Consider the following 14,244-nt stretch of genomic DNA (forward strand, 5'->3'; position numbering starts at 1 on the left):
AAAGATGGTGGGTGAGTTTTTGAATCCTTGAGGCAAGCAGGTCCACGTGAGTTGCCCTGCTAGGCTAGTCTCTGGATCTATCCATTTGAAGGCAAAATAATCTTGACTTTTTACAGCCAGCGGTAAACAGAAGAAGGCATCTTTGAGGTCCAGTACCGAGTACCAGGTCCTGTCTGGGGGTAAAGAGCTTAAAAGATTATAGGGGTTAGGAGCTGTGGAGTGGAGGTTGGCCACCCGCTTGTTTACCTCTCGGAGGTCTTGGACCGGTCGGTAGTCCTTAGTCCCAGGTTTTCGGACCGGTAGCAAGGGCGTGTTCCAGGCTGATTGGCACTTCCACAGGATCCCCAGCTGGAGCAAATGGGAAATGTGGGGTCGGATGCCTTCGTGTGCCTCTCAGGACATTGGGTATTGTCGGACAGCTATTGGACTGGCCTGAGCTTTCAGCTCTACATGGACGGGGTCTGGTTCTTAGCCTTCCATATCCCTCCAGTTTCTGCCCACGCCTGGGGGTAGTTTTCTAACCACCAGTCCATCTGTCTGATCTCCCGCCCTTGTTTTTCAAACAATTGGTACTCATCTTCCAGCCTGAGAGTTAATCCCTGGAGAGGCTTTCCTTGCCAATTTAACACCCGAGGTCCCTCGGTGTCAAAATGAATTTGAGCACCCATTTTGGTGAGGAGATCTCTTCCCAGTAGTGGGTAGGGGCACTCAGGAATGACAATGAATGAGTGGGATACCCGGCCCACGCCTAGGCCCACCGTTCTTCGGGTAGGCCATGGGTACTGTCTGTTCCCTGCAGCCCCTTGTACCCACGACTTCTTTTTGAGAAGGGGTCCATCTGCCTGTTGCAACACTGAATGTTCGGCTCCAGTATCTACCATGAACTGAGTAGTCTTCCCCTCCACTGTTAGGGTTACCCTGGGTTCAGGGAGGGGGTCCGAACCCCATCCCCTCTAATCACTGTCTTCCTGCAGGGCCAAGACCTTGGGGGCCTGAGGCTTTTTCTTTTTCTTGGCGCATTCTCGAGCCCAGTGTCCTTTCTCCTTGCAGTCGCACACTGATCCTTTGCTAGGGGTCCCTTCCTGTTGCCCGGTACTGTCTTACTAGGTTCCCTAGTTTCCCTGACTACAGTGGCCAGAATTTTGTGAAGATTTCTTTCTTGGTGCTTTTCTCTCTTTATTTCTTTAGCCTTCTGCTCTTTCTGCTTTCTCTCTTCTTTTTCCTCCTCTGACTCTTTATTATGATAAACCTTTTCAGCCACCTACACTAATTCCCTCAATGACTTATCTTGTAACCCTTCAAGCCTCTGCAGTTTCTTCCTGATGTCTCTGCTAGACTGGTCAATAAAAGCTACTGTCACTGTAGCCTTGTGCTCCTCACTACTAGGATCATACGGGGTAAACTGACGGAATGCCTCCATGAGTCTCTCCAGAAATGCTGACGGAGACTCATTGGGCCCCTGGATCACCTCTCTTACCTTAGTCAAATTGGTGGGGCGTTTTGCTGCCCCTCAGAGACCTGCCATTAGAGCCTGGCGATAGACCTTCAGGTGCTCCCTACCTTCTGCCGAGTTAAAATCCCAGTTAGGTCTGGTCAACGGGAATCCTGCATCTATGACATCAGGGAGGAGAGTAGGTCATCCATCGTCCCCTGGAATGTTCTTTCAAGCCTCCAGGAGGATTCGTTGTTTCTCCTCAGTGGTGAACAGGACCTGGAGGAGCTGCTGGCAGTCATCCCAGGTGGGCTGATGAGTAAAGAGGAGGGATTCTACAAGGTTAGTGAGACCCTGGGGGTTTTCAGAGAAAGGAGGATTCTGAGATTTCCAATTGTAAAGATCGGAAGAGGAGAAAGGCCAGTACTGTAAGGGCTGGTTGCCCTCTTCATCAGGAGGGCCATAAGCCCGCAGGGGGAAGATAGGAATTGCTTCTGAAGAGGCCACTCGTTTACTGCGTGTCCCTTGAGCAGGCCCTCTCTCGGGTCCTTGTGGGTCCTCTGGCAGAGCTGACGGGTGGACTGCCTGTGGTCGGAGAGAAGGGGGATAGGGAGGGGGAGGGTCTAGAAGAAGCAAGTCCGATTCGGTGGGAGGTAGGACCTCCGGTTTCTTTCCCATCTCTTTAAGAGCAAACACGGCCGATGGACCTGTTAGGGGAACAAAGGGACGGACCCACGTAGGAGGGTCCGTGACCAGATCTTTTCAGACAATGATATAAGGAACCTGGTCTGGGTGACTTTTAGAATTGAGACCAAAAATTTTTCTCTTTACTGCCGTGATCAGCGGTGGAGAGAAAGAGCCTTCGGCAGGCCACCCGACTTAGAAAGTCGGCCACTCTGAAGAACAAAGCGTTGCCCACTTATCCTTTTTAACCTGTACAGATTATGAGCCCTGGCCTTCACGTCAGTCCAGTATTTCAGAGTTAGATTTAAAGGGGTCGAGACAGTCTGCCCCATGTCGCCCCAGAAAGTTGTCAGTCCCAACACACACGCAACCAGACAAACAACAACCAATACACTGACGCGCCCCTGCCATGGGCGCCACAACCTGATTATCAGAGAACTCGGGAGGGGTCTCCTTCCTAGAGATCTCCCGTGGAGCCGAACCTGTTCGTCTCCAAAAGAGGAATCTAGAGCGTCCTCCAGGATTCCTGTGGCCGCGACATGCCGCTATGTCTACCCACCACTATGACCACTACAGACTGATGACTCTGTCTCGGAGCCTCCGAAAAACCGAAACCAGACTGATGACTCCATCCCAGAGCCACCGAAAAGCCAAAACCAGACCAATGACTCCATCCCGGAGCCACCGAAAAGCCAAAACCAGATTACAGTAGACAACAAAGACACAAAGACAGACACAGCAGACAGACAGACAACCACGGTACCTGCTCGAGCGATACTCCGTTCTCTAGTCTCTGGTCCCAGAGAGAGCTGCTTCCCAGCCAATGCACCAAAATGTAAGACTGGCCCAAAAGCGCAAATCTTACTTGTTGGAAAGGCTCATCTCGCAAAGACCAAGAGACAGAGATCGCTGCAATCAAGCAAGAGGTTTTTTTATTCCAGCATGCAGGGGTCACTACATCTTCAGCACAGAAGCGGTCCCGAGCTCTTAACACGAGCACTTTTTATACAGTTTGGTAGGCAGACTTTGGCAACAGGATGAGTTGTATACAGCTTATTGGTCACCTGAGGTGACTTTTAAATTCATTGGTGGCTTTCAGTGGGGTGGTATACAGACGAGGAACTGGGGAATTGCCCAACAGCCCACCCCTTGTGTGGTTAGGCCCTTCCCGGAACTGGGTGAACTTTGGGCGGTTTGGGAAGTCCTTTATCTGCCCTTACCAGAAAGTCCCACGTGCAGGGGCTTGTAAAACCTTGCGCAAGCTAATTACAGAAGCAGAAAAGCTCGTCAGTTAATATTCAAGGGTGCGGGAAGGGGTTCAGGTGCACAACCAGATGTTATCCACAAAATTTCTGGTCATGCCCAATAAATCCATACTTAATGAATCTACACCCGAAATCCACATTCCAGGCCACCCTTTGGAAACCAGATACCTGGCCTGTCTCTATAGAGGCCTTCTAGTAAAAGTACCTTCAAAGGTAGAGAAAACTGACTGCAGAAGGAAAAGATTTTGTGCCTTTGACTTAAGTCTGTTTTTAATAACTTTTAAAGTTTTTTATTTTTTTTTTATTTTATTTTTTTATTTTTATTTTTTTAAAAGATGACCGGTAAGGGGATCTTAACCCTTGACTTGGTGTTGTGAGCACCACGCTCAGCCAGTGAGCGAACCGGCCATCCGTATATGGGATCCGAACCTGGGGCCTTGGTGTTCTCAGCACCACACTCTCCCGAGTGAGCCACGGGCCGGCCCCTTTTAAAGTTTTTTAAACCATCAAAAGCATTTCCTTGAAGATTAGAAAGTAGCCATAATTTAAATTCATTATGCTTTCAGCCAGAGGACTGTATCATACAAATTTCCACAACAGGTCACTCTAATTAAATAACTTAAACAGAATAAAAAACTATCACTCACTTTCAGCATGGTTGACTATACTCCATTCTTTGTCTGGGACTAGCCATGGCTAAACACCGAAACTCACACCTGGGGCCTACCCCACTAGAGTCACCATGACTGAAATTGCTTTTCCTCTTCTTGAGGGAATTCTGCATTTCTTAATTCACATTGAAACACCAAATTGTCCAAAAGTGAGATTCTGTTTAAATGTGTTTAAATTCTCATTAAATCATGTTCAAGAATTCATGTTTGAGACAAATTCCAGTTTCAGAACACATCCTGATTCTTTACTTAGATATGATATATCCATTTGTTTATTCATTATACAATTATTGAGTACCCACTTTGTAATTAGTGCTATACTAAGTGCTACGATTACTAAGACAAAAAAGACAAAAACTTCTTGCTCTTAAGAGAGTTTATAGTATAATTAAAAAAGGGTGGTAAGTGCTATATGGTGGGATGTATTGTATGCTATAGGAATAAATAGGAGGGCATCATCTGACTCAATCTGAGCCTACAGGCTGCTTCCTAGAAGGGGAGAGAGTTAAAATTGAAAGAATACACAGGATTTAGAAAGGTGGCAAGGGGAACAAAGGGCATGTTGAAGATGGAGAGAAAGAATGTGGCACAGTCAAAGCATCACAGGTAGATGTTATGTCAGAAACCAAGATTTTTGTGTGAAAGTGTAGAGAGGCATGGTGCAAATAAAAGTTAAATAAGAGGTAACCCCTATCTTTGAGAGACTGAAGTCTGAGTGCTTTACAATAGCAAATGATATTTGCCTTGATAGCATATGAGCAAAGTGCCCTAACAATGCATTAAACGCACTAGTATACACTTAAAGCAACTTCCACCCTTCAGGCAGAAACACTTCATTGTGAAAGGATTGCTTAGACATTCGGAAAACCACCAGCCTAGCTCCTTGAGCTGTGCTATGGAACCTTGACCATCTTACTCACATGCCATAGCTAATGATGAAACTCATAGCTAATGATAAAACTCAAATCCACAGATGTCTGTAGCAGAAAAGAGAACAACCACCACAAATATTTTTGTGAAGAGATCTGCTGTAAAGGAAATGCTTTTGATGCCTTAAGAAACTTGGTGATAAATGACAAAAATTACAATGTTATTGAAGCCTACAGCACAGTGTATCAAAAATCACAGAATTTTAGAGTTAGAAAGAGCTTCTCCAAATCTTACATATAGTAAGAATAATAATAAGCATGTATTAACACACTTACTTTATGCTTAGAACTATTTAACTCATTTAATCTTCACAACACATATAAAATAAATTCTATTATTATTCCCATTTTGCAGCTAAGGAAACAGATAGTTTGTCCCATGCAAATGTTAATAAATAGTGTAGCTGGGATTCCAACCCCAGCAGACAGGCTGGAGAGTCCAGGCACCTGAACCACCCCCCTGCTCTATGCTCTAGCACACTGGGGTCAAGATGAGGAAATGGGGCCCATAGTGGCTAAGTGATTTACCAAAGGTTAAAAAATTGGTTGGACCTCCTGCTTTAACCATTAATGTAAGCACAGTATGGAAAATAAAGCACACTATCATATACTAAGATATAGTAAAGTTTTAAAAATTGCAGTATTTAAAACAACAAATAAACTGAACAGAAATCTAATGAGGGTCTTTGTGTTCCTCTCTGCTGAGGATCTTACCACAATTTTAATGTCTTCAGAGTTGTTAAAATAGTTAAAAGTGCTAATACCTGTAAATGTAAATCAAAGTCCCCAGCACACACATATAGCAAGGCTCAGCCAAAGTTAGTTCCCTTCTGATATGGGTTCAATGTGTCCCCCAAAGTTCCATGTATTAAAAACAATCCCCACTGTGACAGGGTTAAGAGGTTGGGAAATCGTATGATGGTAACTGAAAGGTGGGGGCTTTGAAGAGGTGATTAGATTGTGAGGACTGTACCCTCATTCATGGATTGATCCACTCATGGAGTAATGGGCATGGTTGTGATGGCTGTAAAAGGAGAGCGAGTGAGAAGCTGAGCTCTCTCTTGCTCAGCCATTTTTGCCATGTGATGCCCTGTGTCACTCTGGTGAATCACCAACACCATGAAGGCCCTCATCAGTTGTGTTCCCTGGACTTTGGACTTCTCAGCTTCCAGAATTGTAAGAAATAAATTTTATGTCTTTATAAATTACCCAGTTTCAAGTGCTCTTTTGTAAGCCTGTCACTTATAACAGACTAATATACCTTCCTTCCCCTTTCTACTCTAGGTCCATTGAAGAAAGTTTTTGCTAAAACTTATTTTTAAAGTTACCACTGTAATGATGGACACACGTCATTAAACATTTGTCAAAATCCACAGAATGTACAATACAAAGAACGAGCCCTCATGTAAACTATGGGCTTCAGTTAATAACAGTTGTCTCATCTGTTGTAACAAATGCACCGCACTGATGCAAGAGGTTGATAATAGGGGAGTGGGCAGAGGGGGGCTCTCTGTACTTCCCACTCAATTTTTCTATAAACCTAAAACTTCTCAAAATATAAAGTTTATTAATTTATAAAAAGTAGTTGAGCTATCCTCCAACCTGCCTCATTATTTAGGTTGGATTGACTGTCCTGTGATACCCAGGCAGAACTAGAAAATTTTCTGTAGAAGCAGTGCAGGGCCAGCAGTGACAAAAAAGAAACAAAGCAAACCCCAGTGAGTTCTTGTTTGTCACACATGCTGGCCCTTGTGGACTGAGTATGATTTTAGCTGGGCTGTACAGCTCTTTCCTTTCTGAAGATCTACATATCCCCAGCTACTCAAGTGCCACTCCACTGCCATCAGGTGCTGCTGGCCCACAGGAGACTCCACCACATGTGAATGTACACTTGTGCCAGTGTTAGTTCTTCTGTGCATGTCGGAGACTGTGATGCAGTTACGGCTCACTGAGGTTAAAGTCACTAAGAGAAGCTAAACTAAATCTGCTGACTTTGGCAGAATTGGGAGTGGATTGTAGAGAGTGAGGGTGGGAGGGTGTTCTCAAGCAGTGGGATTCAAAATGCTTCGAGTACTAGTTCAAAAATAAAATCTCCATAAACATCACAGGCTGTGAATGAAGTACCTGAATAGCTGATTAGATGCCTTATTGTTGAATGAATATATGTGCAGGAGGGTGCTGCAATGTGTAAGAGTTACATCACCTAAGAATTGCAAGCACCAATAAGTCAGAGAAACATTCTAAAATAGAAAAACTATGGAGCACACAAGCACTCTTGGCTAAAACACTTTCTTAGAGTCTCCAAGACACAAATAGGCTATATTCAAAGTGTTGGTTTGCGAACAGTTTGTCTTGAAGTGGGAACATATTTACACTAGGCACAACATCCAGACTAGCTGACAAATGCAGTTCAAACTGTGCTGTCCCTGGGCACTGCACATGGTGGAAGATATTTCTGTGGGAAAAGCATGCTAACATGTCTGTCCTTTAAAGTGTTGGCCAAAATTGTTGAGATTCCTCTACTCAGTTTTGCTCAGTCCAGTGTACTCAATTCCAGGGCGCCATTCATGTTGTAACCATGCTCCAGTGGTACCAGAGGTGCTGTTTATACAGACCACGATGTATGTGGGACCCCTTAGAGCTGTGCAGTGTGGCAGACAACTCCTATGGCCTGGGAAAAGTACTGGCTGCAAAACAAACTTCACTCTCATGACTGGTCCTGCTCCACTGCCCCAGAAGAAAGCAGACAGTCCTTGGGAGGGTTCATGAGGGTCTGTGCAATTAATGACAATGGGAAACACATCAAGATGAAAGAGTCACCTCTAATGCCACCCCTAAACTAGTGGGTTTCATCTCTAGCTTCATATTACAATCACCCAAGCACCACTCCCAGAGTTTCTTATTTAATTTGTTTGAGTGGAGCCCAGACATCTGAATTCTTTTTAATTGAAACATATTGATTATAAATATTTATGGAGTACAGAGTTATATTTCAATACAATATACAGTGTGTAGTGATAAAATCAGGTTAGTTAGCTGCTGTGGATTGAATGTCTCCCCAAAGCTCACTGAAACTTAATCCACCCTGTAACTGTTGAGGGTGGGAAATCCTACTATGGTAATTGAAAGATGGACCTTTAAAAGGTGATTAGATTGTGAAGACCATGCCCTAGTGAGTGGATTAATCCATTGATGGTTTAATAATGGTCACAGGCATGGTTATTACAGCTTTATAAGGAGAGCACATGAGCAGTTATTCTCTCTGCTCCTGCAATTCTCACCCTGTGATACCCTGTGTCACTGTGAGGTCACCACCAGGAAAAGGCCCTTGCCAGATATGTTCCCTGGACTTGGAACTTCCCAGCCTCTGAAACTGTAAGCAATAAGTATTATTTCTTCATAAATTACCCAGTTTCCAGTAATAAGCAACATTATCAAATTCATCTTCACAAAAATGTATTGTTTCTTTGTGATGAGAACATTTAAGCTCCTCTCTTCTAGCCGCTTAACAACATACAGAAAATTGTTAATTATCAATGCCTAGTACTACCGTACACCACTAGAACTTATTTTTCTTATCTATCTGTAATTTTGTGTTCATTAATCAGCCTCTCACTATCCCCCTTCCTCTTTCTCTTTCCAGCTGCTAGTAACAACACTTCTACTCCCTACTTCTACACGTTCAACTTATCACTACTTTTTTTAGCTCCCACATATGAGTGAGACCATGCAGTATTTGTCTTTCTGTGCCTGACTTATTTCACATATAACACCTTCCAGGCTCATCCATGTTGCCATAAATAACGGGATTTCATTCTTTTTCATGGTTGAGAGGTATATAAAATATATACCACATTTTTTTATCCATTCATCTATCTACGAACATCGAGGTTGTCCATATCTTGGCTATTATGAATAGTGTTGCAATAAACATGGGGGTGCAGATATCTCTTCAGTATGCTAATTTCCTATCCTTTGGATAAATACCCATCAGAGGGGTTGCTGGATCATATGGTAGTTCTATTTTTAATTTTTTTAGGAACCTCCATACAGTTTTCTGTAATGGATGTACTAATTTACATTCTCACCAACAATATATAATGGTTCCCCTTTCCAGATATCCTCTCCAGCTTTAGTTATTTTTTGTCTTTTTGATGATAGCCATTCTAACCAGGATGAGATAATATCTCATTGTGGTTTTGATTTGCATTTCTCTGATGATTAGTGATGCTGAATATTTTTTCATACACCTCTTGGCCATTCATATGTCTTCTTTTGAGAAATGTCTATTCAGGTCATTTGCCCATTTTTAATCAGATTGTTTGTTTGTTTGCTGTTGAGTTTTTTATGTCCCTTGTGTATTCTGGATATTAATCCCTTGTCAGATGAATAGTCTGCAAATATTTTCTCCCGTTCTGCTGGTTGCCTCTTCACTCTGTTGATCATTTCTTTTGCTATGGGCATCTGAATTTAAAACTACTCCAGGTGATTCTAATGAACAACCAGGATTGAGAACCACTGCTATAAATAACTGCACTTCTTTTCTTTTCCTCTAAGTATAAGAAGAGGTAAAAGGAGCTCTAGCACCCAAAGATTGAAGTTAGGTTCTGTGGCATATCTAAAAAACCATCAGTCTTGGTAGGTCTCTCGGTCAGAGTGGAGTGAGATAGTGGCACTAGTGCCAGGAACACTACCTTCAAGGTCAGCACCAGGAAGAGACTGAAAGCATTACCCAGTCTGGAGGTGATTGGGGGAGGGGGAGATAGGACAGCCTGGCTGGGATCCAGTCACATGCGTGAGGTATACATGCATAAGTCAGTGGCTTCCTGAATTAGCAAAATTGTCAGAAAGGAATCAAAAGCTAAAATGAAAGAAATTAACATAAAGTTTAACTAGCAAAATTGTATGTTACCGCTAGTTTCTGTTGCATTTTGACTTTTTCCCTTGCTGTGAATCTTTAGACAAAGGTAAATATATGCTATAGCAATAAATTTTTCTACTCACAAGGCTAATGATTTTACATGCTTTTTTCCCATAGTATGCTACTTCAAGATGACATAGAAATGAACATTTAGGTTTAGGCAGGAAGTAATAGATTCACCTAAAATCATTGCTTGCAAAATCATTATTGACCAGATTAGAAGGAGATTTGCGGCTAGATGCTTAGTCATCTGCTGCAAAGCAGAAAAATTCAAACCTCCTGGTCTATAAATTAATGATGTGGTCTCACATCACTCCAAAGTGTAATTCCTCTCTGTGTTCCCTTTAATGTACCAATTACTTCTTATTGATTCTTCAGTGAAACGATGATCCCGTATCATATTCATTGGCCTCAGTCTCGTCCATCTGAGCACATCCCACTATCTCCAACCTCTGCTTGGGATAAATAACCTGGCCCTTTCTATTCAATAACAAAGAAGAAAGATCAATCTTTTGAAGAAAAAAAGGATCACATTCCTTTTTTAAAAAAGAAAATAGATTTTTTAAATAAACAGAAAACGTAATGCTTAATATTTATGTCATAATCTTTAGCTCACATCTCTTGCAGGACCTCATTTAAGCATATGAACTAAGGATAAGCAATTTGACTAAATTTCTTACTTTTTTAATACTTTAGTGTCTGTGGAAAGTATCTCAATCTACAATATAAATAAATATGTTTTTTAAGCTTTTTGCATCCTGATTTCATAATCTGTACAGTGGGGATTTGTAAGATTAACTTGATGGTGTTGCAAAGATAGTTTTTGCTGTTTTTAATTAATAGAGAAATTCAACTCATTCCAGGCACATGTGCTTCTTACCACGACATTGTCTTAAATTCTTAGGTCTTAATCCTAGGCCTTATAGTCTTCATTTTAGATCTCTCTGGCCACAGAGCTAACCATCAGACATGCCTCTGAGTACTGGGCAACCCGTGACGGCAAGCCTGCTGTGAACCACCACGTGAGCTCAGACCACATCTCCATGAGCTCCCATGAATGTCATCGTTTGCAACTCTTCACATGGGTGACACTACCATGGGGGAAGGAATCTGCAAGAACCCCAAAGTTGTCCTACCAATGAACACATGGCCTGTGATTTCCTGTACTATGAGGGGCCTGACACCGAAGCACCTTACAAAGCCCCAGATCAGTAAATGTCCTTTTATTGGGGGTAAATAAAGATCAATAACTCCCAGTAAAGCAATTCAGCAACAATCAGTGAGTGAGACCACAGTGCATCTGCAAGCAAAATGGTACCCACAGCGCACTGAGCCTCCTAGCTCCAGCAGTCACATCAGCACCACAGGGCTTTGTGGCCAAATGAGAAAGGTAAAATGGGCTCCATCTGGGCTTTCTGAAAGATCCTATCTATGAAAGTGCAAAGCTACTCATTAGTCCTGCCTGAGGAAGTTTCCTGTCACTCCATCCTTCAGCCAAACTCACAAATACACAGTGTATTACAAACTGATTTAAATGTGAGTTTATGTGGCTACAGGTTTTATTCTACTTCTTTTTGCTGTAGTAATGTCTTAAGAATTTGGGAGATCAGCTAACTAACACCAGGAGGTCTTGACATGGTTGCATGGCAAACAGGATATGAGTAGGATATAAAATGCAGTGTTAAACTCTTTGGGCACTATTTAACATAGTCAAATGGCCATTTAACTCCTATTCTTCTGCTACTAATAAATCACTCTCAAGTGACATTTTAATCACCAATCAGTACCTCCAGCAGCAGCTTTTTTTAGTTGTTCCAAAATTTCTAAGGGCTTGAGATATCGACTATTTTCCAGTAGTTAAGTGAAATCATTTTTATAAAAAGTGGTGTGGTTTCATCCAGATCTATTGCGTGACAGTAGATAGATCTTAGCAGAAACCATAGTCAGTCAAGAGTTCAAAGTACTGAGCCACGGCATGTGGTTAGCAGGAGTCCGGTTTGCTTAAGACAAAGCAAGTATTAAAAGAAAAAGAAAGTAAGAATGACAAGGGAGAAAAGGCAGTTTGGTCCGTAATTTGAATGGACTGTTGATGCCTTGACTGCTGGGTAACAAATGGGTCATTACATCATGTAAGCTAGAGGACAACGAATTCATGTTAAAAGGTGCTATTTCATATCACCTGGAATGTCTTTGCTTTCATCTGTATTGAATCCTTCCCACTTATTAACACCTCATAAAATGTCTTCTCCAAGACTCCCTAAGACCTGATCACTCCGTTTGGAAAGATTCCCTTCCTGCCATTGTGAAGCATCATATTTTATTTAAACCTTCCACAGGGCATTATCGCATTCTATCTGGTAATGTACCTATGTATCTATGTGTTTGAAGTCAGGAAAAAACTGCCTGTTGCATATTGTACATATTCAACATATGTATCAATAAGTGAAATCAGCAATTACTGTGCCTTTAGCATTCTTTTCCAAACAAGAATGCCAACACACATTGGGATCTCTGAGACCTTCCCATTAAAACTCAGACTTATCTATGATTCTGGGTTATAGAGGCATTGTGACTAGTTTCCTCTTTAAAAAGAAAAACAAGAGGTTAGAAACATCTTTTCTTTTAGGAGGAACATCTAGAATTGTGCCCCATTGCCCTGTTTTGGGCTCTGTCCGGTTAAACATTTTTCTAAATCCCTAAACAAAGATATAAAAGACAAGCTTATCCAATCACAGACAGCACAAATCCAAGAGTTAACCGTTATCACTGAGGACACAACCAAGATCAGATTGATTTCGGAGACTAGAATAATGGACTGAAGCCAGTAAGTCAGCTTTCAATAAACAAAAATGTGAAACTCTACATTTCCAAAAATCAATTGCTTATGTACGAGAAAGAGCAGACCTGCTTTGGCAGCAATTATGAAAAAAGACTGTCCTCAAATATTTGAAGGAGGAGTGACTTTACTCTGTAGTTCCAGGGTGCAGAACCAGGGAGAATGGGTGGAAGTTTCAACTTACTTTCAGCAAGAATTTCCCTCAGTGTTGTCCAATAATGGCAAGGGCTGAGATACAGACACTGGACTGGGTTCTTTGTTTCAGGGAGGGAGTGTGGATTAGGTACTTTCTGAGGTTCCTTCAGAGAAGAGGCTTACATCCCTGCCTGATGGAGTCTGCCCTCCTCTCCAACTTCTGCGTGACTCTCCTCATTATCATTGACATGCTAGTGGACTTCTTCCCTTCCTTGAACTCACCAGACTGCCCACCCCAGCTTCCGAGCCTTTGCATGTTTTGTTCATGCTGTTCCATTTGCCATGAATCCCACCAACCACCCTATTTGCATGCTAAACTCTACCCATCCTTCAGGTCTCCACCTCCCAGACCAGCTGTATCTGCTCACGTGAACTCCTGCACTACACCTTGCCATGCATTGCACACCTATGGGCATTTCGTAATTTATTTGCAGCTATTTTTTAAAAGTCTGCTTTTTCTTCTGGTCTGTAAGCTCCTTGAAGATAAAAACCATGACTGGTTGTTGGATCTTGCACAGAGAAGCTCAGTAAATACCTGTTGAAAGATTGACCCCAGTGCAAACATCAGACCTATAAGAAAAAATGGTGGGAGAGAGAGAGGGCACACACTCTGCATGCACATTTGAATGGCTATGTCCTTCCATCTGGTGACAGTTCAGAGGCTTACCATGGTGCAACTCCAGTTTCAAATTCTCAAATATTTCTCCCTGAAGTTGGGCCCCTTGCTCAGGAGTAAAATCCTGAGAAAAACAAAATGATTCATCTCCTTACATATTTATTCAAAACAACTTTAAAATTCTCTGATTCTGAAAGGTCAGGAAGAAATGAAGATAGAATGATTTTCTCGTTGCCCTTGAATGCTCCATACTAATCACTTTGATAGTCTGTTTCAGTCTTCATTTCAGTCTGTGAGAAAGAGTCGAGTGAGAACTAGTCTACTGATGAGCATTAAAGGCCGGGAGAGTGATGGGTTGAGATCTTTTCCGCCCAATCCATGGGATCTGGAAGAAAACTTTGTTTCCTATTTCTCTTTTCTTTTCACCTATAAATTAAACTTGCCACACGTTTGCTTCTTTCCAGCCTTCACACCTGTATTAGCTCTCTCCCAAAAATGAAATGTATGTCATGCACCACGCACAAATATTGAGTACCCTCATTTTTCTCCCAAGCAAACTGGCTGAGAACTTGGCCAACATTACAGAACCAAAGAACACTGCAGCCCAGGATTAGGACCCCGTGGAAATTTATTCAAAGCCATTCTGTTTTTCTACTACACCTCTCTGATTTAACATTTGGACTCGTGTGTCAGTA

At 42.3% G+C, this 14,244-nt stretch overlaps 1 pseudogene; it reads left to right on the top strand.

Annotated features, from left to right (window-relative positions):
• The first annotated feature begins 2,663 nt into the window (after positions 1-2,663).
• LOC134364534 (zinc finger protein with KRAB and SCAN domains 5-like) overlaps positions 2,664-14,244 on the top strand; it is a 50,099-nt pseudogene continuing 38,518 nt past the window's right edge.

The sequence above is a fragment of the Cynocephalus volans genome, chromosome 16 (assembly GCF_027409185.1).
Source record: "Cynocephalus volans isolate mCynVol1 chromosome 16, mCynVol1.pri, whole genome shotgun sequence".
Taxonomy (NCBI): Eukaryota; Metazoa; Chordata; class Mammalia; order Dermoptera; family Cynocephalidae; genus Cynocephalus; species Cynocephalus volans.